Genomic DNA, 23,028 nt, shown 5'->3' with positions numbered 1-23,028 from the left:
ATATTTCTGGTGGACAGTATTTGACAGCTGAAGCAAATCGCTGCGGATGTGAATAGCTGTGTGCAGACCAGTGAGTGTAATCATGTATGAGGTTGGCTGTCCCTAATGGACAGGAAGGCCACATCTCCTTTGGGAGAGGTGAGCTGTTTACTTCTCGTTAGACAACCTCCTACCCCAGTATGCGTACACCACAGCCACGTCACCCGGCAATGTATCCAGCTAGAACTCCTACCCACCGCACAAACCTCCCCGAATTCCAGCTGCCCTTCTCTGCTCTGCTCTAACTGGGAAGAGAATTGTTAAAGAACACAAACTGGCCAGCTAAAACCAGATGTTCAGTGTTACAGGTTGAGTTTGTCTTCTGCATGCCACCAGCGTACGCCACTAAGGTGGTAAGTAAGGAGGGCTTTGCTATCCATCTACCACAAACGTACAGTTCTCACTTTCCGACATCCACATAACGGGGGATCTCCACTTTGCAGTTTAATCTTCTATCATCGCCTCTACTGGAGGGGGACAGACAGGTTAAAGAAAAAATACAACTAATGAAGGCATTTCAGTATAACCACCCTTTGGAATTGGGTAGTTCACAGATTCTTTTTCATTTTTTAATAGGCTGGTATTTTCTCTTGAATAAGTGGAAACCTTTTTAGTTATTTTTAAGTTGAAAGACTGAAGAGCTTTTAATAATATCCACAGTGTTGTTCTTTTTTTGGTGTGAAGGGTTGATCTCATATTATTGCTACATTTCTATTGACTCTAATGAAGGAAACAACTGTTTTGCACTTTCTGTCTTCCATTTATGAAGATTAAAGATCATACAGCTTTTGACCATGAGGCTGAAAATCAGGTTCACTTCTAATAGATATGTTCAAGAAATTCAAGCCAGTCACCTTGATTCGGTCACCCCTTAAACAGAAACGTCATGCACAATAATTTTAAAAAAAATCTACTAAATTCAGCAGAAAAAAATCAGAATTTCCACAATCCGTTCAACTTATCCCACCAAGGAAAGTCACTTGAAAGGCAGTCTGTGCCATCGTATTTCTGACTCTTGTCTGACCAGCAAGGCTCTGAGACATTTAGAATTTACTAGAAACAGAGGCTATTCCCAAAAGTATACGACATGGTATTTTCAGGCCAGTTGTTTTGAAATAGAGGGGAGTTTTTGTCTTGTGCGAGCCACAGATTTAAAAGCTGACCAGCGTGTCAGAGAGGACCTGTGAGGTATGCCTCCTCTGAAGAAGCATCACTGCAGAGGTAGAAGCATTCGTTCGGCATCGTGGCCGGGTTGTGAACATTACCGAGATAATCTGAAGGTCCTTTCGGCCTCTGGCAGCAGTTCACACCTTCCTTCTCACCGTAATATCAGGCTTTAAAATAACTAGACCTGGCAAGAATCTTACCATAACTTGTTTATCATGATCAAAACAGCCTCTGGTGCGATATCTTCCAAGATACAGACACACCAAAAAATATCTCTCCAATACAACCTCCAGTTTTCAAGGGTAGTAACACCCGACGACAACTAACTATGCCACATGTGACAAGGACTGGCTTAGGTCAAGCTCTTTGCCTATGAGATGTATAGCACTGAACTATTTGGCTAATTAGACTCGTACCTTTACTTCCACGCTCTCAAGTAATTAAGTGAGTCTGTCCTTAATTAATTGAATTTCCACTGGACCATTCTTCAAATAACAGTTTTCGGAATAAGAATGGAAAATACATATTTTATGAACCCCAGTGAATTCCTTTTAAGCGAAAGAAAAGGAACTAATGGTGAGCGAGCCAGTAGTCATACCCATGAGACAAACTTTGTCTAAGCTAGCTGCACTTCGTGATGGATACCAGAGCATGCTTCTGTTAGGGAGCTTATAGAGCATGTCTTTCGGGGATGCTGAAAAAACCCATCGCTTGCCTACAAGGAATTAGCAGATGTGACTCACAGATACATCAGGGACACTACGAGGCATTACGAAGCTGGTGAAAGTATTTTGAAGAACTCCCCTACACAGATTAATTTCTAATCACATATCTACGTTGTCAGCATAAATTTCCCCTGACCTTTGCCTCTCACATCTACATCAATTAACAATTTCATGTTTACTGATATTAGTGTCGATGGCATCACTGTAACGATTATGCCTACTGCTCCTTCTGCAATTAGGGGACAAACCAAGGTCTTCCAAAGTGATTGGTAAAGTCTATTTTGTGATTTCAAGAAGCCTTACAGAGGGCTGTCCATCAGAGGGTTACTGTTTAACTCTTCACAAGCAGGGCTGTATGAAAGATTAGTAAATTAAGCAGCCACAGAAGCACTCAATTATCAGTGTTTTTTAAAAAAAAATATTGACTCACATGTGGCTGCAGGGTAGACACCATCACAGCTGGCAACCTGCTATAAATACGAAGCTCCTGAGCCTTTCAAAAGTCTGCAGCGTAAGCAGCAGTGACACCTTGTACATTTTACTGTGTAATTCTGCTGTGTACATATTCATGTGCAGTACCGAATTGATAATAACACATTTTTTGCATCTGATTAGTCATGATGCAAAAGCCAGAGGGAAAAATGTATAATCATAAGGGTGAACTTCCCAAGAGTTTTACTTCTGCAGCATGAGTGGTAGTTCTGCAGATTTAAATGGGATTAGTCTTGGGCTATTTCAAACACAGCAGCAGCATTAAAGCTGAGCTTCCAACACAAACCACACCAATAAATGTACAGTCCTCTAATGTTTACATAAACACAAACTTTCTCCTAAAGTTCAGTTTTAATTACAAAGTATTTAATGATAAACTGGTCTTTTACGTGTGTCCAAGCTGACATACCCCGAGGTCTATAAATTTACTATTCCCTAAGAGTGCTGTCTAACCCTGAAAGAACATCTGAGCTGTGCAAGAAATCAGAGCTTCTGTTTTCCAACCTTCTGAGCTGGCATAAACCACTAAGTTAATATTCAGATGCTATATTTATTATACATGACAAGAGATAATAAGGTGTTATTAACACGTAATAAGTATCATATATTAGGAATGAAATGAAGATGCAGTCTCCGACTTTAAACCAATTATATCATTCCACTGTTTCGTGCTGAAAAATCTGCCCTAATTTTCTTCAGAGTTCAAAAGGAACAGAATCAATACTCCTTGAATATTTTGGTTTGTAGATCTGATCATAATGTTGCCAACCTTTCCTGTGAGTCTCAGTAGTATTTTCTAACCGACCTCCTGGAGAGACATGAATATATCGCAAACCCATCTTTGCCTTTAGCAGAAGGATGTTTGTGCAAAAAGGAAAACTGACCGTGGGACCGTACCTGCAGCCTGGGAGGTCTGACAGCCACAAGGTGAATTCAAAGCTACACACGCTACGTAGATCAGCCTCATGCAACTTCTGTGCTTGAGAACAGCAGTACTGTGGATGAGTTAGAGTACCCTGTTCCCTCACTTCTTGTTCCTTGAGTAGATTTTTCAATATTTTCTTCCATTAACCTTTAATTAAGATTTTAAGACTCTGTAGCTCATTGGAGCAGCTCCAGATTCCAACAGCAGGTAAATATTAATATGGTTCATCATTGTCATTCAAACCCAATATTCTCTTTCTACCTCCGTTGTGTGTTCATATCAAGAAAGCATCCAATTGAAAGTGTTATATTTAATTAACAAACAAATTTGCCTGTGGTAGTTCAAGCTAAACACTGAGAGGAGGATTTATCAAGCCTATTGCATTGAAAAGCTGCTGGAAAGGGAGATGCTGCTTGAAATAAGACCAATAACAAGAACGTGCCATGGGCTAGAGTTTGTTGTTATTAATAATTGTTATGACTATACACTAATACATCAGGCAATTATAAGCCCAATTATAACCCCATGACAGCCATTAAGAGTAGCGATGTCTCAAGACTATATAGCAACTTTATTTTGAAAGAGTCCAAATACATAGCAGTCGTAAGAAACTAAGGAACAGGCTCTTAGAAACAACGTCCGTGAATCAACCGGTGACAAACGCACCCTCCTTAGCTTGCACAAAGTGAAGTGCTTCGAGCAGGGACCCGCCGGTGGCTCCGCGGCGCGTACCCCATCTCCAGACTCTGCTTCCCCAAGAGCTCCCGCCAGCCCGGCGCAGCCCCGCATCGCACTGAGCCCACAGAATCACAGAATCACAGAATCACAGAATAGTAGGGGTTGGAAGGGACCTCTGTGGGTCATCTAGTCCAACCCTCCTGCCGAAGCAGGGTCACCTACAGCCCGGAGCGGTGCCTCAGCAAGCAGGCGAGACCCCACGCCTCCGGCTTTTGGAAAATGTGCCACCTCTTTCCAGGGCATGTAGACATGAAGTTTAAGGGACTAGAATGAATTTTTCAAAGGTACGACTGTAATTATTTGATCAATGCAATGGTGTTTTTACATACCCTGAGTTCCCTGGATTTCTCTCTCTCACAGAGAGAAAAGACAAAGCATTCCCCAACAGTTCCCAGTCCCGTAACCGTTCCCTAGACATCAGGACAGAGCAGCACACGTTATTGATCAGCAGAAAGAAGGAAGCGTAAGAAACGATCGGGATGTCACTTACTGGGCTTGGTCTGATGAAATTTTAGGCTCTCCCAAGCCTATTTTTGTCTTGTGGTTTGGCTTCCTTTGGACAAGGAGCACATACTTTGCTGAAAACTACTTTAATCAAATGCAATCACAGCCTTACAATAAGAACTTCAGTAACAACTGTGCTTTCCTTTGGCATATCAGATGTTCCTCAAAGAGCAAACAAGAGAAGGATGCACAATCTTAGTACACTGGCTTGTTTTTAATATGGATTTCTTTTGGTAAATACATCATCCGTCCTGATGACAGTGATGTCCTAGATTGTAAATTCGAAGCATTTCACAAATGTCAATGAATTAAAGTTCTGAGATTTCTGAGTGATAGGAGGGTTTTCAGCTTCAAACAGATGGGGAGCCACGGAAAAGTTTCACAGAAAAAACACTCAAGCGCAGCTTGCTGCAACCTGAAAGGTAGTGTAACTCTTCTCGTCTCTCCGTACGAGTTCTTGTCCCTTCCTCCGCACTGCAGTTCTCCTGATCCTACCACGCGATTTCAGGAGTGGAAGAAAACTTGCAGATCTCTCACGCAGCCTCCAAAAAACCCTGCTGCTGACACAAGGAGCTGAAGATATGGGAGCTGGACCGCTGCTCCTGGCAGCTGGCAGCCAGGCAATCTTTCAGCTAATCAGCCCTCACTACGATCTCAAACCAAATGCCCGTCCACTGGCAACTCATCCAACTTGACCAAGAAATTGTAAAATAACTCCAGTCATACTGTAGCCACAGCTGAATCCAAACACTACACAAAGACAGAGATCTTGAAAAGCCCCACTAATAACAGCAGACTCAAACCTGACTTGTCTTCTCTGTTACACACGAACAGAAATACCTGGATGTGGGGTTTTGTCTATTGGAAACATCTGCTGGGGCTCCAGAAAGAGCAACGGCCTTATTTCAGTTTGTACAGAGAACTGGAGATGAAGGCAGCTGAAAAGGCACCGCATGCTCCAGTGCCTTTTCCTTCCTTCCTTCTCCTGTTCCTCCAGACACGGGCTGCGGCAGCAGCAGCTCTGCTGGAACAGTCTGGCACCGGTGGGAGGTGAGAGGGGAAAAAGGAGAGAGAACACTGCAAAGCATCATCTCCGTACCTACGGCAAGGAATCCCAGGGCGTTTTCTGTCACCGTACCAAACATCTGCACCTCCTCCTGTACCGACTGCCTAAGGTTCTTAGGAAAAAAAAAGTTATAAATAAAAACCTGCACTAAGCAAAGGAATCTTCAACCAATGCTGAAAATGTCTGAGATGCTGCGAAGCTACAGAAGAAGAAAGATGGTAATTTCATTAAAAATAGGAGTATGGAGGGTTTCAGAAGTCTCTTGCAAATCAAAGGTCTCACTCTTCTGAACAGACAACTTTCATTAGTTTTTCTCCCTACATGATTTTAAAACAAATGGGTCAGCCTATTAAGATCAAACAAGAGAAAGGAGGTACCGTATGTTAAACTTTCTCTGCTGTCTATGCAATTATTAATCCAGTGAAGAAGAAAAATCTTCACATAACCTGCCCGAGACACACACCAGTTATTAGGCAACGCTATGTTTTCAATTATTTTTTTTTTACTTTTGATTAAAGATGTCAGCAGAAACATTTTGAATAACTGAATAAATTAAATTCTAACTCATTCCTGAAAGCCATTGTCTTCCATAGATATGGAAAAAAATTTTAAAAGCATGTTAGCGTCTGGGTTGCCTAAAACTCCTCCTTTCACGAAAATTTCAATGGCCCTCAGTTGAGTCTGTCCACTGAACAGAGTCAAACGCTTCCAGTGTCTGCTCTTCCCTCTATTTGTGGAAAGAGACGCCTGGGGAAAGCTTCTGTCAAGAGAAATAAGCCTCATCAGGCAGATAAAAGTGGGCAGCACATTAAAACCAGCGGCTTGCACTGTGAAAGGAAAGTGATACGAGCTGCTGCTCGCTCTCTAGGGCAGATGACGCGCCTGTAAACGAGCCTTTGCTTAATAACACCTTATCTCATCTCCTGAGAACCCCTCTGGACAACACGACCGGGGGTTTTGTGCTTCATAGCGGTGTCACTTTGTGTTGCAAAGAAAAAAACAGCTTTCTGCATCAGCAGAGCTTGGGCTGCTCTTGAGATGGAGGTGTGCAGCACTGCAATTTAAAGAGCGGTCTCGTTTCTCAGGGCTTGCATAAAAGCCATGGAAATAAGTTCTCCAAAGAACTGCGGACCATGCCTTTGCGTGCCACTGCCAGCTTTCAGAGGAATCCTTCACGTCTGGTTTAGTTTGAACTGCTGAGGCTCTGCACCCCGAGCCAGGACAGAGGTCCTCCAGCCCCTCCAGTGCGGGAGCCCCACCAGCAGCCTGCCGCTGCCGCACAGCACGACGCTGTCTGCGGAGTTTATTCCCCAGTTTCCGAGTGATTGGGCTCGTAACCCCGCTGAAAACTTCCCGGAATAGCATTCTCTCATTTTACAGCACACAGTATATCTAAGAAACAGGCTGTTAGGAATGCAGTTTCTGTATTTAACATTGTAAACTAAAGTGGGTCTGCAGCGTTGTGAAAAACAGGACACCAAGTATTTTAAAACCACGTGTGGCTAAGGTTTGCCCGAGTTCTCCTCTTAGCCCTTTGAAAAAAGCTCCTCGTTTGTAAGCGATGAACGGGGAATTCAGATGCTCAGCAGCAACCTTCTCTATCTCCGACCAGAACCAGAAGAACGCGCTGTACGACCAGTCGGGACGTCTGCCTTTGAAACTGGTACCAAGATGACTTATTCTTGTCCCTTCGGAGGGACAGATCACATCATGGCTGAGACCTGGAGATCTGTCCCCTGCTCACTGCAAGCTGCGCAGCGCTGAGTCCGTGTTTAGACCCTTCCGAGCGCAGCGTCCAGCTGCTCAAGCGTGACCCGGCCGATGTCACCCTCGGCTCTGCGGACCGTGTTCTATCTCGAAACGTGTGTGTAAAAGCAGAGCGTGAGAGCGGACCCACGCTTCTCACGGCCGAGGCGGCGGGAGGAAATCCTGCTGAAGGGAGACAGGGAAATTTCACGTGCAGAAGATATATTCGACTCCCAGGGTTGCGTGGCCAGTGATGTCGCTCTCTCTCTGACAGATCCCCATTTGCTGTTTGGCTTGTGGCCCTCGTGACGGTAATTTGCTGCTTCGCGTCCGTCCCTTGCGGGCCTTCTGCCGACAGGCACGCCAGAAGAGGGGTGCGGAATGTTTTCCTCGGCATTTCTAGACTCCTAGGCACTTCCCAAGGAGAAAAAACTGACGAGAACTCAGCCTTGGCTTTTTTCTTCTAAAAGTAGCGCTTGAATCACACGAGGAGGAAAAACAACTGAGGGGTTTTTTTTTTTAACTTTCACACGCTTACATAGGTGCCCACAGAGTGACACGCCAAAGCCCACCGCAGCCAGACAGGCATGCCCGCAGGGTTCAGGCTGAGCTGCAGAGCAAACTGCTTTAATGAATATTTTGATCAATCTTGCCAAATTGATTTAGAGTGTGACTGCAGTCTGGGAATTTTTTCTCATTAGTCCTGAACTTCATGATCGAGGAACACAGAGTGGTGAGCTCATTAGTACCAGCCTGCCTATGTCTGAAGGCGTACACGATGACAGGATGACACAAGTGACAAGAGACAGGGGCTGCGGCGCTGCATGTTAAAAATATCCCTCACAGTGCTGCTCTGAAATATTAATTTTACCAACATAGTTCTTACAATCAGTTATGTTGAATTAATGGAAGAACGAGGTGGTTTCAAAGTACTCCCCTGAAAGGAAACGTGCCGGCTCCCTCCGCAAAGAGCGAAACCAAGCCTGTAGCATCTGCCTGGTGTCACCAACTCGCTCGCTTTGAGAAGAGGAACGTTACGGAGGAAATCAGAGCTGCTCCCCTTCGCGGAGCAGAGATACACAAGACTGCCAGACAGGCTTCCCCTGTATCAAATCTGCGTTGTTAGCAAAACATTATTACAAAGCAGTAAAGGGATGAAAATAAAAGCCAGAGGGAGAGCAGGGACGCGACGCAGACCCGGGTGCCACCTCAGACTGGCAGCCGACCTCGTCGACCGCGGCCAAAGCGCGGCAGGAGCTCCAAGGCGCCCAGCAGCGCCCGCTGCAGAGCGAGCTGCCAGCTGAAAGCGCTTCCTCCTAACCCCCCTCCGTCAGTGGCTGCCTTACGGCCCGAAGTACCGGGCTTTATGTCCTCTATAAAAGCACTTTATGCTCTCTAATATAACATGGTGGCTTCTGCTTATTCGTAAAAACGTCTGCTGTTTCTAAATCCCGCTAAATTCTTGGCCGCAGTGCTACCCTATGGCAACAAGTCCCACAGGTTAATTATATGCTTTGTAAAAATGTCTTAATACATTTTAAATCTGTTGCTTTTTAATACTTTTGAATACCCTTTTCTTCTTCTATTGTCGGAAAATTTATATAGAAGCATAGCTCTACAACATGTAATTCATTCATTTATCGGAGTTTCTTTCCTGTTTTGGGCATGCTTGAAATAGCCCCAAACTTCTTGAACCTCATCACATATTTAATATTTTTAACACCAGTTTCTCAATCCCACTGCCTCTGTCCTGTCTTTGGAACAGGCAGATCAGAAATGAGCGCGACATCCCAAGAAAAGCTCCTTATTACAATAATTTTCATCACAGACATCATCTAGTTTGTTCCTCATTTGCTACCTCCTAACATTTTTCTTTCTTTCTTTGTCTGCTCTGACATTGACTACGCTACTTGCAGCAATATTCAGGATTTTGGGGTTTTCCCAAGCAGTTATTTTGAGTGTCGAATGCCAGGCGTGGCTTTCTAAAAGGTATGGAGAAGGGGTTTTGCGAAGGTTAATGCAACGTATTGTACCCATCGGATCTCTGTGCTACCTGATCAAGAGAGGCAGATCTGGAAGGTCTGGCTGCTAGTTCTGACAGTTCTGCTTTCACACAGATAACTGAACAGCTAGAATACGTCCTCTTTCTTTCCGTGGTCCAGCTGGCCTGCTAGCAGGGAGCAAGGTTTCCTTGAAGGTGTTTCTTGGGCTTCTGCTGTAATTCTATGGGAACCTCTGGAATGACAATGAGATGTGTACAGGTTTGCAACAGAGAAAAATCTCTCCCCAGCCACTTCATCAGATCTTTATGTATGTACAGATACCTATAACCTTATAAGAGCTAGTTAAAATTAAAATTCTGGTTTAGTTCAATGTATTTTTCTTGATACATTAATTTTTTTCAAAAGATTGTGTCTTGTAAAAAACTATCACGTTTCCTAAAAGCAACCAATCGGTTCAGGGACTTCTGAATGCTTGTTCCAACTCACAAGAACTGCATTCCTAACCACAGCTCCAGCGCATTCTGGGATCTGCATTTCCTCTTCCTCCTCCTCTCCACTTCTGCAGCCAGAGCCCGAGAGAGAGCGGCACATGGCGAGCCAGGCGGCAGGCAGGGACACCCACGGGCATGGCTTCCCAGGAGGCCCTGAGCTTGGGAAATCAGCCCGTGTGTCTTCCCCCCAGCTGGGACTGCAAGGAACCTCTGGGTCAAAGTCAACCAAATCATTTGGTGGGCGCGGATTTCAAACCTGAATGAAATGTTTCCTGCTCTTCCTAAAAGAATATTTTTTTATATTCTTAATAATCAAAATTAATTATTGTTACTAAGTGTTCCTTGGCTATTATTCTGACTTTTTTTTTTTTTTCCATTTTGTCACTGTTTTCTGTTGTACAGGAATGTTTTACATCTCCCTTCGAAGACCACCGTTTCCAGTGCCTGCAGCTCCTGGCAATTATAAGGACCAGTATCTTACAGCGGAACTTGAGTTACCGATATTAAGGGTTATATTAATGGTAAATGACCTAAAATGTAAGTGGTCAACGCCCACGAATCACACAAAAGGCAGTACACGTAATCTGAAGTTAAATGTTTTCAATAAGAAAAGAAAGGGTGGTCAAAAATGCTACGTTTACAGATGCTACAGAAAACTTCACTTTGTTCACACATCTGGAACTATTATTCTTTCTGAAGTGCATGAAGGAGAAAAGCAAAACGTTCAGTAATCTCTGCTACATGTCCCTTGCCCAGCCAACTCTACCTCACCTTCTCCCTCCAGAAGAGAAGAACGCTTTGCTTCATGACAAGAAACAATTCAGCGTGCAAACAGACCCTGAGCAGAGAAGGTCCTGGGCCTGATACCAAGCAGATCACTTCCCCAGTCTGCTCTCCCAGCCTGAGGCAGAAAAGCACAAATATTCCACATGCCAGCATCTCATAGCAGAGCCACGATGCAAAGATCTGTTCGACTAAACAACCAAGATTTTTTTTTTATTATTTCCAAAAGTTGCTGCTGCGATAGTTATGAATTTTATAGAAAATGAAGGAGCAGATGCTCACCCAGAAGAAAAGCCGTTAGCCCTGCTGCTGTCGAAGGTCTCAGGTGCACAGGTGCTTTCTTCAACTACCAGACTTCACAAAACGTCTGCGTGGGCTGAGCAGGGGGATGAAAGTTGGCCCTCACCGTCCGGGGGGTTACGGCAGGCAATCGAAACAGATACCAGGCCACTGTGATAAATTCACCCTTTTTAATGCATTTGTTTCTGCATCTATGTTGGAACTACTCTATGGTGTTGACCTTCCAACCACCGCCTGAGGAGTATTGATATTGGAATTTTCATACTGCTTAGCTGAAAAGCCTGATATTTAACTGCATCTTAGTCAGACTATTGTACGCTATCCAGGTAATTTCTAATGTGAGACCCTCTTTAGCACTTGTCTTTATCTTTAAAGCCTAAAAAGAATGATTTATTTGAAAACTTGAGTTATCGTGTTGCAATCGTGAATTAAGCCTACCCTTTGAAGTTGGAGACCCAGCGCGTCGCAGAAGCGCCAGCACGGGTCTGGAGAGCCTTGCTGAGCCTCTGCAGGTGCTGAGCAGGGCCATCACGCCGAGAGCTGACCTGAGCCAGGACAGCTCGGCGGGTTCTGCTGCAGCTCCGCTGCTGCCCCGCGGTGCCGGGCAGCGCTGCCGTCCCTCACTCCTCACGTTGTTTGCAACCGCTGCTCTCTTCGCAGGTTCTACACGACGCCATTCCTAGTCCTCTCCGTGACAGATGGCTCTGTTCCCCCCCACACGGGGGGTTTTGGGTGTTATTAACTTTGCCTTAGACCTGTTTTAAGAGCCCCATAAAAAGTTATGCGCTACAGTTTTCAACAGTAAAATATTTATGCACACCAGAATTATTTATGTACTGTTAATTGAAGCGAAACAATTTGCAATTCTTTTTTTGATAGTCAAATTGGTAATTATGTTGTAAACAACCGAATTATCTACACCAACAACTTAAACTTAACTGTATATCCTTTTAATGATCAAAGATTTTTTTCATCTAATTTTATTCCCTATGGTTTTAGAGACTTGCTTTCAAATACAACCAGGTACAAGAGAACGCACCAATAATTAACTATGAGGCAGAATCCAAAGCGCTCATTAACTTTGATTTATAACTCAAACTATCTGGGTTTAAGAACGTGGTACACAGAAGGAATCACTCTCTAACAGAGTATTTCTCTCCCGTGAGAAGGCATACTGGATGGATTCTTGCCCACGCGCTACGTAAGGCGAAGCTGTCCGGGTGATTTCAGACACGCCATGCAACCCGCTTTCATCTGTCCACAGACTCGTCGGTGTGTTTGCCCAGTACAGCTCTATCTTTCATCAGGGTAAAAGATGGGACTTGACAGAGCGCAATTATTTTAATTGCCGTGGAAAGGCAGAACTAAATTACGAGAGAAATTTGATTTTCAAACTTGGGTCTCTTCTAGAACTGAAATAAGATTTCAGACACCTAATAAAATTTTGCACTTTGAGGTTTGTCCTTTCAGAGCTGCAATAACTTTTTCTGAAAGGACACAGCCAATGCAGAAGAAATGTTTTTATCTATGTCAACACCGTTAACTTTGAAAAGACTCGGTTTGGAAGCACTTTGAGGGTTTCTGTTGTACAGAATAAACGCCAAGCCGCCTGTGCAGCAACCGTGCAATCTTTTTATTCTTCTTTCTGTACCCTTGATCGGTTTTTTGTCAGGAGTGGGTCTATGTTCATTTGACAGTCACGCTAAAATGAACATAATTGTGATTGCTGACATCCCTCCCTCCACCCCTCCAAACTCCCAGCCAGCTGCCCTCTCCTAAGGACAGCCGTGTCCGTTTGGTTGATGTTCTCCTACCCTAAATGAATCTGTATTGGTGTTGCTTCTTGACAGCTTAGAAAAGCCACAACGCAAACCAAGAGACATCCAACCATTCTTGAGACCTTGGAGACTTCTTCTGGAGTGCAGATATCTGCTGCTACCTCCGCACTCGCCCTGCCCACCGAGGGCTAGGTCCTCAGCTCCTGCGAGGCTTTGCAGCTCTACCTGCTGGCACCAGCAGACGACCCAACCGGGTTTTTCGGTCTTCTCCACGGCTGTTACAATGCAAGAAGAGAAGCTCTGGCAATTTCTGGTTTGACCTTGCCAGAAAGGCAGGGGAGGCACCGGTTGGAGACCCTGTGCCACACAGTTTAGGCCATCACTCAGTTCACGCAGTTTAGCAGTTTAGTAGCCTTTTCCTCTCAGAAAATCTTTTATTTTGCAAACTCTGCGCTCAGAAACATAAACCAGAAGCAGAAATAGAGAGGAGTCTGTCCCAAAGAGCCTATGCCACGGAATGAAATGGAATAGGTGAGAAATACTTTCAGTTCTCTGACACATTCTCACCCAATTTCTTCGATTTCTCATCTGTCAATAAGCAGACCGGGCCTGATACTGTGTTACGGCAGGCTGTGCAGAGATGAGGTTTACTTGTAAGTAAAGCTTATCTAATGTTAGTAACTGCAGCTGGAAAAAATACCAGGCAGGCTTTTAGACACGATAGTTTTGGCGTTTTTTTCCAGCTATAGCTATATCCCTAATTAATACTACTTCTAGCAGGGCTGTGATTTCGTTACAGACTACTCCGGCTAGGCACGTGCCACCAACGTTCTCACACACGTGGGGGACCGTGTCCCCAGCGCCCAGGACAGAGGCTGGCTGCAGAAACACCCGAAAGCCACTCGCCCACCTCGCGCAGCTCTGCAGTGTTCAGCGCTCACTGGGTGCAACGGCTGACGGAAGGGACAGCACTTCTGTTCCAGTTCTCAGATGACATCTGGAACCCTTAGAGAACTGGTTAAAATTAGCTCCACTGCTGACGCCTCCACGTAAAAGTGGTTACTAGAAAAATGGATCATAACCGTTATACATATTATCCAGTCACAGGAAGAGTAACTCTTCCAATTCCTAGCTTTTCCCTGCATGCAAAATTGACGGCTGGACTTGCTGATCTCAGAGGTCTTTTCCAACCTTTATGATTCTATGATTCTGTGACTCAACCCGCACGCTGATATGGTCTCGAACACTGCCTGAGGCACGAGAATTGCTAATTCGTGCCTTTTAGAGGGTTACGAGCATGGCAGTCTCGCTAGAGGCTTCCCTTTGTGCTTTGCTTGTGGTGGGACATGGGAAGCAGGACTGCATCAGATCCCAGCAGATGGGTTATCTGGTGACACCCCCTGTAACGCCTGACCACCGGCTGGCGAACACCAGAGCGCTGCTTCCCCGAGGTGCCTTTTCAAACTAAGGTGCAACAAGCAGACAGGTGGGCTTTCTCAATAATCCAGTATCTTTCGTGGACATGCAAACTCCGATCCCGTGATGGTCTCAGTCCCTGGCTGAGGCGTTCCCCTAATTGCCAGGAAAGGTCTATGTGGCAGTAATTAAACGTTAAGCACCGTCTGTTCAGACCTTAGCAGGGGTAAGTTGGCGTAACTTCCACGAAACGGAGTATTTGCCCTACGCCTAGTGCTGCTGGACAAAAATGTTCCCTTTCCTTACCCTTCCTGGGCACTCCTGCACATGCTTTTCTACAGCCCCTTGGCCATCTCCAGCCGAAACTTCCCAAGAACTGCGAGTGATTCAGGCTTGTGACAGAACCTGATGGAAACGCACCCATCTGCGAGCACGGCAGGGGGATCTCTGGGCACGACCCCCAGCTGGGCACCCACCCGGGACAGCCTGACAGCCAACAGGCAATCAGTTGCTGCCTCTGCAAGACCATTAGAATGTTTCTTTTCTGTTTCTTTCACATATTAAATCTGCATTTAAAGCTGCTCAAGCTTACAACATCTTCTATTGGAAGGTTAAATGAGTGACACGGAAAGATCCCAAGAAATTGTTTACTCCTCTCTATAGTTCTATCGTATGAGTTTGTGTTACCCGATCATAAGCATTTCCGAATGCAATTTATTCACATCAAATACTTAAAGCTTATTGTAACCATTTCCTTCTTGCATTTACATAAGAGTGTTCGACACTACATCTGCATACCTGCTTCCTAACGGCTTCATCTACTGAGCTACGTAAATGTTTTTTGCACGCTAGCGTTGCAAGGCACACACAAAAGATCTGTTGTTGATTATACATAGAATCTCCTTAAGTCAACTCTTCTGTTGTGAAGAGGTTCTATAGCAAAACATGTTTTGAACTCTTTTTTTCAGGCACTAATTTTCCTTTCAGTTTATGATAAGGTTTTAAAATTATATTGTAACATCCATTTCCTTTTCTGTTGATTTTTTTTTAATTGGTTCTCCTCTCAAAAAAAAAAGCTCTTCCTTTTTTCTACACATGCATACACACTCTTTTCAATTTTAATGAGTAACTGAACAAACTACAAGTCAGCTGAGGAGCTGAAATACATTTAACAGAAAGGTGCTTTTCTCTCTATCCAGAAAGAAAGCAGCCATCCGAGGCCATTCCTTTTTGCTCTGCAAAAAGCATAAAAGCTGAAGAAACCCGGGAAACAAAGGAAAATCCAACACAAATAATGATTCAGAGCAAGCCAAAACTCATCATTTAAAAAAAAAAAAAAAAACATGCAGTTTCAAGTACGGACCAAGAAAGAGGTGCTTTCAAAGAGGAGAAAGCAAGTCCTGGTAAGAGAGCCACGACAAGCGGCGGGTGCCCAGAAGGCCGCCCTCGAGGTGCAGTTGCTGCGTCTTCTCTCTGCAGCGGAGCAAGACGTGAGACGGGGATTGGGGCTGACCTCGGCCACGCGCGAGGGCATGGGGACAGGGACAGCAGGGCTTCCTGGGAAGGAGCACAGACACCTCCAGCCTTGAGGTAAGCAGGACTGTGGGGATGGTCAAAAGGAAAAAAGAAGGATAATTCCTAACTGAAGCGTGACCAGAGAGAAAACAAACTGCTCCGGGAGCTTGGAAGCTCTGGGTGCAGTGAGCTAAGGGTGGAACGCTCAGCGTACCTAACGCCCTGTTCAGCCTGAAGAAGAGAAGGCTGAGAGGGGACCTAATAAATGTTTATAAATGTCTCAAGGTAGGTGTCAGGAGGATGGGGCCAAACTCTTTTCAGTGGTGCCCAGCGACAGGACAAGGGGCAATGGGCACAAACTGAAGCACAGGAAGTTCCGTCTGAACACGAGGAAGAACTTCTTCCCTCTGAGGGTGACGGAGCCCTGGCACAGGCTGTCCAGGGAGGTTGTGGAGTCTCCTTCTCTGGAGATATTCAAGACCCGCCTGGACAAGGTCCTGTGCAGCCTGCTGTAGGTGACCCTGCTTTGGCAGGATGGTTGGACTAGATGACCCATAGAGGTCCCTTCCAACCCCTACCATTCTGTGATTCTGTGATTCTGTGACCTGCACGCTAATTGGGACAGAGTCTGCCTTGGGCATCAGCCCCGAGATGCCGTGCAGCGTGCCCGAGTCAGCCGGTGAGTGGAGGAACAGGGATCGCAGTAAGCAAGTAGCTGCTCCTTGTTGTAAAGAGTTGAAGGACACTGAAACGTAAACCTTCTTTCTTCTGTGTGTTTGCAGCGTGATGCGCTGTTCTCTGTAAAAAATGCGAATGGGTGACACTCTTGCTGCTGAACTTTGAGCTTTTGCAGTGTTTCACCCGCACCTTTCAGAACATTTAATTATGTCTATTTGTGAATAAAGAGGACTATTTAGGATTATTAGATATGTTATTATATTATTAGATATGTTTTTGAATATACAAGCATAGTTTTCATTTTGTAAGCTTGATTTGTCAGATGACAGGAAAGAACAGCACGCAAGCGGAAAAATACCAGTTTCTACCTCAATATAGCTCATATTGCTGAACTAATTACCCACCACTTGTAACTGGAGAATTCAGACAAATTCTTGAGTATCACTAAAAAAGCCTTGCAGCATGAGGAGGTCGTGATTATAGGAGTATTCTGTGTAGCAGGGAACTTTTACTTACACACCAAAAGCAAGATGGGGGTCTGAAAGTGAAGGAGAGAGGAATTAAACCAGGACCAGATAGGTTCAGCCACTGCAAAATAGGCGGTTGCTTTTTACAAGATCTACTGCTGATTGTTTATGGCGACTGAAACAGAGGGATCTCTATAAATAAGAGCGGAATTAAATTATGCATGTTCATGGGACTGTTTTAAGAGCCTTCAGCTGCCATTTGGAAGCCCTGGGCAACGCAGGACAGCTGCACCGTGCTGCGGCAACAGCCGGGGGCCGGCCCAAGCTCCCAAACCGCTCTGGGCTTCCCATCAAGTTCTGCGCTCCCAGTCTGCGCTGACTGCTGATGGACAGGTATTTGCAGAGCCTCCACAATAGCATCCTCACAAATTAAATGATAAACAAAAATGGGAGTTTTAATCTTTGTGGGTTCTTCAATTCAGAATTAAAATTCTCACGTCATTTCCACTCGTGCAGATTCTACTTTTGCCGCAGCCGGTGGTGTTCTATCATTACACAAAGCCATCTTTTACAACTGTATTTTACAAGGCAGCTGAGCGCTGGTGTTAACATGCAGAGCCCCTTGACAACTGCAAAGACATTTTCCTCCAGAATATTGAAATATTCATCTGCACACGTGCGTTTTCCTGGAAACTTGTTCCCAAGAACTTCTAAATTGATGCTTTATCCCAATCCCCAAGTGCACAATTTTGTCATGGCCTATCGTACACAGTAAGTATGAAGGCACTCAATGAAAATGGAATCCTCATCCCATGAGCAAGTGTTCTGTGAGTGGCATGCTAGGACATGAGCTAGTCTACGCCGAGACAGGACAGAAACCGATTAGCAGCTGATGGAGAACAGACTCTGCACAGGGCAGTCATTTCCACCAAATCTGCTGCCACATCTTTTCATTCTACGCCACCTCAAGCTCTACACAGAATTTCACACTACCCACCAAACCCCTCCGTGTGAGAGGCACTATTTCATTCCAGAAACATTCCAGCTCATCTAAGAATGGGACTGAGAGAAACTTCACTGAAGATGCTTCTAAATTTGTCTTTTTATTCCTTAGCTTCACTATGTTGTTTTTCTAATGATGGTGATATTTTATTTTACAGCGTGTAAAATAAAGCAGTTTCAGTCTCCCTAATCCCATCTCATGGATTTCGACAAGTACTCTTTTATCCACCGAGCAGTTAAACAGGGCATTAGTTTTCTGCAGGCAGTTCATAACGTATTGGCATTTGAATGCTAAATATTCTCTAGATTAGACATTCATAACAATAGTGGATAAATATTAGTGGACACTGGATCGAACCAAGGGTTTATAGGGCCCAGGGTTCTTTTTCAGATGACTCCAGAGAACACCTTCATAAAGAGGGTAAGAAAGAAGGCAAGCACCGAATGATAGGAACTTGAACTAGAGGTCACGTTCAGACCATTCTGCTAGCAGTTAAAGGATCAACAATTTATAAGGGGGCTTCAACAACTCCCAACAGCAATGAGTTCCACAGTTTAATCATGCTTCAGTATTCTCTTCCTCTTTTCTTTTAATTTGTAGCTTAATAATGGTGGGTAACCTACAGTTCTGCTGTAAATTTTGAGAAATAATCAAAAAAATACTATTTTTGTTGGATTATCAGCTAGTCTATAGCAGGAAATCAATACTGAGACCTGTAAATACTGCAGGTGCTTAGCAGAGGTGTTTTGTGCAGCCTGCAATGCTCTAAGTTTATCTATGTCCCTTTCTCCTTCGCACTACCACAATATTTGCTATCAATTGACCAGACTATCTCAAAAACTGCAGACAGAAAATGGATAAACAGCAAAAATTCAAGGCTAAGGCTTCTCCTGCAACGAGGAAACCACCACACACGTTGCTGCTGCCACAGCCTGCTGAAAGCAACGGGCATGGTGCCACCGCACCCAAGTTTCTGCAACCACGACGCAGCTGGGAAATGAATGGCCAAGACGAAGGCATTGGAAGTGCCTCAAGGGCCGCTGGTGTAAAGGAGAAAAGCAAATTCTGAATCACCAGGAAAAGAGAGGAAAAAATACCCAGGTACGTTCATGCACGGGCAGACACACCGGTATTTCTCAAGGTGGGTTGGTTTGATGAAAATCATGACCTTTTTTCCTCTACCCTATTATATTTTCCAGTACTGAAAATATTGCCTGAGGCGTACGTCAGCGACTTGGCGCTTTGCTCGTCAGGCTCCTTAGGATCTCACGGAGTGACCTTGTTTGGTGGGAAGGCACAGATGGAGTCTGTCAGTAAATCTTGTTAATGGAACAAGTATTCCTACTGTTAGATGAGGTTTGCACCTCGTAGGAGCGTTTCTATCCCGAGTAAACAACCCCCATTCCCTCCTACCAACGTCAGCCCCCCTATTTCACGCCGCCAGGTACTTCAGCATTTGTTTTTGCTGTGAATTACCAAAAAAAGCACATCTTGCTGTGAGTGTAAGATGAGCTTGCTCACAAAGGCAGTCGTGCACCTTGCTTCTAGACAAAGTGATGTTTGCTTTTAAATTTGGAAGTGTTACCTAATAAACACAACAGCTTTCCTCTGCTGTGAGTCTTCTCCTGAGCTGAAAAAATATCTCTAGGACTGGAAATCCTAGATTCATGCTCACCCAGCCGTACTATATGATATACATAACTGATGCATAAGATAATAAATATGGTTTTATTTATGAAATAATTTTAAGTGGTTTGAAACTATAGGATGTAGCCACTATTTTGTTTCTGTGAGAAAATCAAAAGCTGTTTTCAAAGTACATTCAGCTTCTAATAGGCAGTGCTCAAAAGGTGACACCACCTTAATTCAATAGATCCCTCTGCCTAAAAGCAGAGGGATACAACCCTAACTGAAATATCGAAGTAAAATTCAGTGCTGTGAAAAACCACTTCGACCCTGAACACCAGGATAAATTTCATGCTGAATAAGCAGTCATATTTCCTAAGTGTTTCGCATTGTTAAAGCACGGCAGCAAAGCTAAGAGTGGTTGAATTCGGGATCCCCATTCTTCATTTCTATCTTCAGTTTTGTTTACGAGGTTTCCCAGTCCAAATGGGATTGTGAAGGCACACTATGAAAGCAACTGCTTCGCATATTTTGAAATGATGAGAGGGATGTTTTACAAGGGCCTGTGGTGATACAACAAGGGGTCATGGCTTCAAGCTGAAAGAGGGCAGATTTAGATGAGATGTAAGGAAGAAATTCTCCCCCGTGAGGGTGGGGAGACCCTGGCCCAGGCTGCTCAGAGAAGCTGTGGCTGCCCCCTCCGTGGCAGGGTTCAAGCCCAGGTTGGATGGAGCTCTGAGCAACCTGGGCTGGTGGAAGGGGTCCCTGCCCGTGGCAAAGGGGTTGGAACGACATGATCCTTAAGGTCCCTTCCAACCCAAACCACTCCATGATATTCTATGCTGTTTTGCAGATGGAAGAATCCAGCGTGAAATCAGAAACTGAAGTGAATCTGCATTCCCTTTTCCACAGCTCTAGAGGCTAGTTCAGGGCTCCAACCCCCAGATTTTAGAACGCAAATAAGAGAGAAAGAATACTCCTGCTTGCCTGTGCCTGCCCCTGAATGAAGGGCTGACTCCAGCTGGGTCTCCGTAACACCACCGATGGCTTAGATTGCAGGAAAAGAGGAGAGAGAACAGAAGAAACCACACTGCTCTTACTCCTGCCTTTCCACCCCTCATCCCTCTCCTAAAAGCCAGCAAGGTTCTGCGTTAGAAAGCCACCACTCTTCACAAACTTACTCTGGGCTACGGTTTATAGCGTCTGTTTGGTTGGTTTTTAATATGTTAATTTACTTTCTTCCACGTATATTTCTGCCAAGTTCTTGTTGCTTCCAACGTTCAAACATTTTTTTGTTAGTGAAAACTTCTCTTTGCTACTTGCTACTGTAGGGATTATAACAAGAAATTAAATTTAGGACACTAAAGATCATCACAGGCAGAGGAATAAAACCTCCCTGCAAGCTTAATTAAAAAGAGAAGATGGCCCGATAACAGATAATATGTTGTTAACTAAGCATCAAAGGTAGGAACAGGCCTGCAGAAAAGGACAGACTATCATTATTAAAATCTTTAAGTTGCATGGAAACTGCTGTCCAGATCCTGCTACCAGAAGAATGGTAAAGGCTTCTCGGGATCTGATGGGAAAGAAATTAGCAGAGTACGTTAAATCGATAAGCGGGACGGAGGAAGCTATGCTAGGCAGAAACATGTTGGAAACATTTGTTTTGAAGCACAGTCCTGGCAAACTGCTCTCAACATTGCTGTTATTGGCAAGGTTTGAAGAACACTGGCTTATCTTGATCTTGGCTTCAGAGTTCTAGACAAGAAGTGAAATTCTGACCTAGTGTGATCCGCCACTCCACAGCCAAGCATCGCTTTCCTCCGCCTGTGGTAAGAGGTTAAAAAGTCACGTCATTGCTGTTGCCGCTTCTATTCCTATGCAAAAAAAGGGGATGATTTCATTTCTTCCTTCCTTTGTTTTTTTCCTAGGGTCCTGACCTGGCAAAGGCTCATCCACCTGAAGCTACTCCAAAGCATGAGAAACAAATACACCTGGTGCTGGACAATACGACGTCAGATTATTTCTTTGGAAAAACTGTCCCTCAATAGGTGTATGTAGATACTCTGGAGGTCTGGCTCCTAAACAACACTGTAGGCTTAACAGAAAACATACTCTGTGAAGCAAAAGTTCTGTAAATAAAAAGCGATAAAAAAAATTTGAAGGAAGTAGTTTAACTTTACCCTTTCCTTCAGTGAGCTCTAATTAGGACTTGCATAACATGCGCAGACCTTCCAAAGACGTCAGCTCTTATCTGTGGCAATTCTGCGTGCTGTAGTTGTCAAACGGAAGCAAGGCAGCCCTCATAAATTAGCTTTATTATTTCTAAGATGGATAGGTCAGCTTCCTTTCACTTGTTCCTGCTCAGCCAAGCTCTTTTCTCGTGACAGTGGCCCTGTGTTGCAGCGATCGGTGTCTTCCCGGTGTCCTGCCCTACGCTACGATCACTGGAGGTGCCGGCAGTCATGAAATCGCAGGCCTGAGCAATTCTCTCTTGGAATGGTTTGTTCTCACAGTTAATTGACATAGCCATGGAAGCAGAGCCTTAGATTGCTTCTGCGTCACTGCGGACACACTTTTGGAGAAAATATTCTGGTCCTAGGAAAATACCACTCACTTCAACCGAGAGGCCCCGTAATGAAAGCCCGAGGCAGCTGGAAGAAGCGAAGCCTGAAATTCAGATCGCCCTCATTTTATCGAAGCAAAATTACCTTTTCCCCCAGGTAATTCACAAGGTATTTCCATTGCTAGTTGTTTTTAGCCAATTCGTCCTAAAGCTTGCAGATTTTTTGGCGAGGTGGTGTCTTTCGTTGCATTCAAATGCAGTTTGCCCTTAGACAAATTCTCTGCTCGTACCATCACGTTATTGCTTTTTTAGCTAACATGCTAATTCAGAAATGAAATGATATTCAGCGATGAGTAAACTATTCTGAAACTGGAAACTTTGATGCAAGGACTGTATTTTTCTCTCCGTGTTGAGTTTCTAGGTTGAGCTACACTTGGCAAATACTGCAGTAATTGGGATGCTGGTTTTGCAAACACCAGAGCAAGTTCGCCGTTGATTACAGCCACCTAGAACTGTCCTGGAGCAATATTTCACTTCACAAGGCTGGGTTTGCCACTAACAATTTCAACTTACTGACTGTTGATTTGTTGACATGACTGTGCCTCCTTCTGCAGGTTGGGTTTATGACTATTCTATTGCCCAGCAGCATTTTGTGGCTCAGGAAGTATTCATAAGGTCCACTCAGATCGTTAGAAACACTGCAGGGGAAATGAAACCAGTTATCATGGCTTCATTAACTTAACAGTCATTGTTTTCCTTCTTACATGCCACTGTCCACACCCTTAAAGCAAGCTCTGAAAGCAAAGTCTACGAGCTGTTATTCTGGCAAGTCTCTAATTTCATTTAAATCCACGCAAAGCCAGTGTAACACCAGTAAAGTGTATGGATAACTGAAAACTTTCCACTGAAACTATTTTTATAAGTGGGGAAAAAATAGTCTTGACAAAACTAGTCCTCCTTCTTTAAAAAAACAAGCTCTGAATTTCATGCAGAATTTCAA

Source organism: Opisthocomus hoazin, chromosome 9, assembly GCF_030867145.1.
Source record: "Opisthocomus hoazin isolate bOpiHoa1 chromosome 9, bOpiHoa1.hap1, whole genome shotgun sequence".
Taxonomy (NCBI): domain Eukaryota; kingdom Metazoa; phylum Chordata; class Aves; order Opisthocomiformes; family Opisthocomidae; genus Opisthocomus; species Opisthocomus hoazin.
This window is presented reverse-complemented; position numbering follows the sequence as displayed.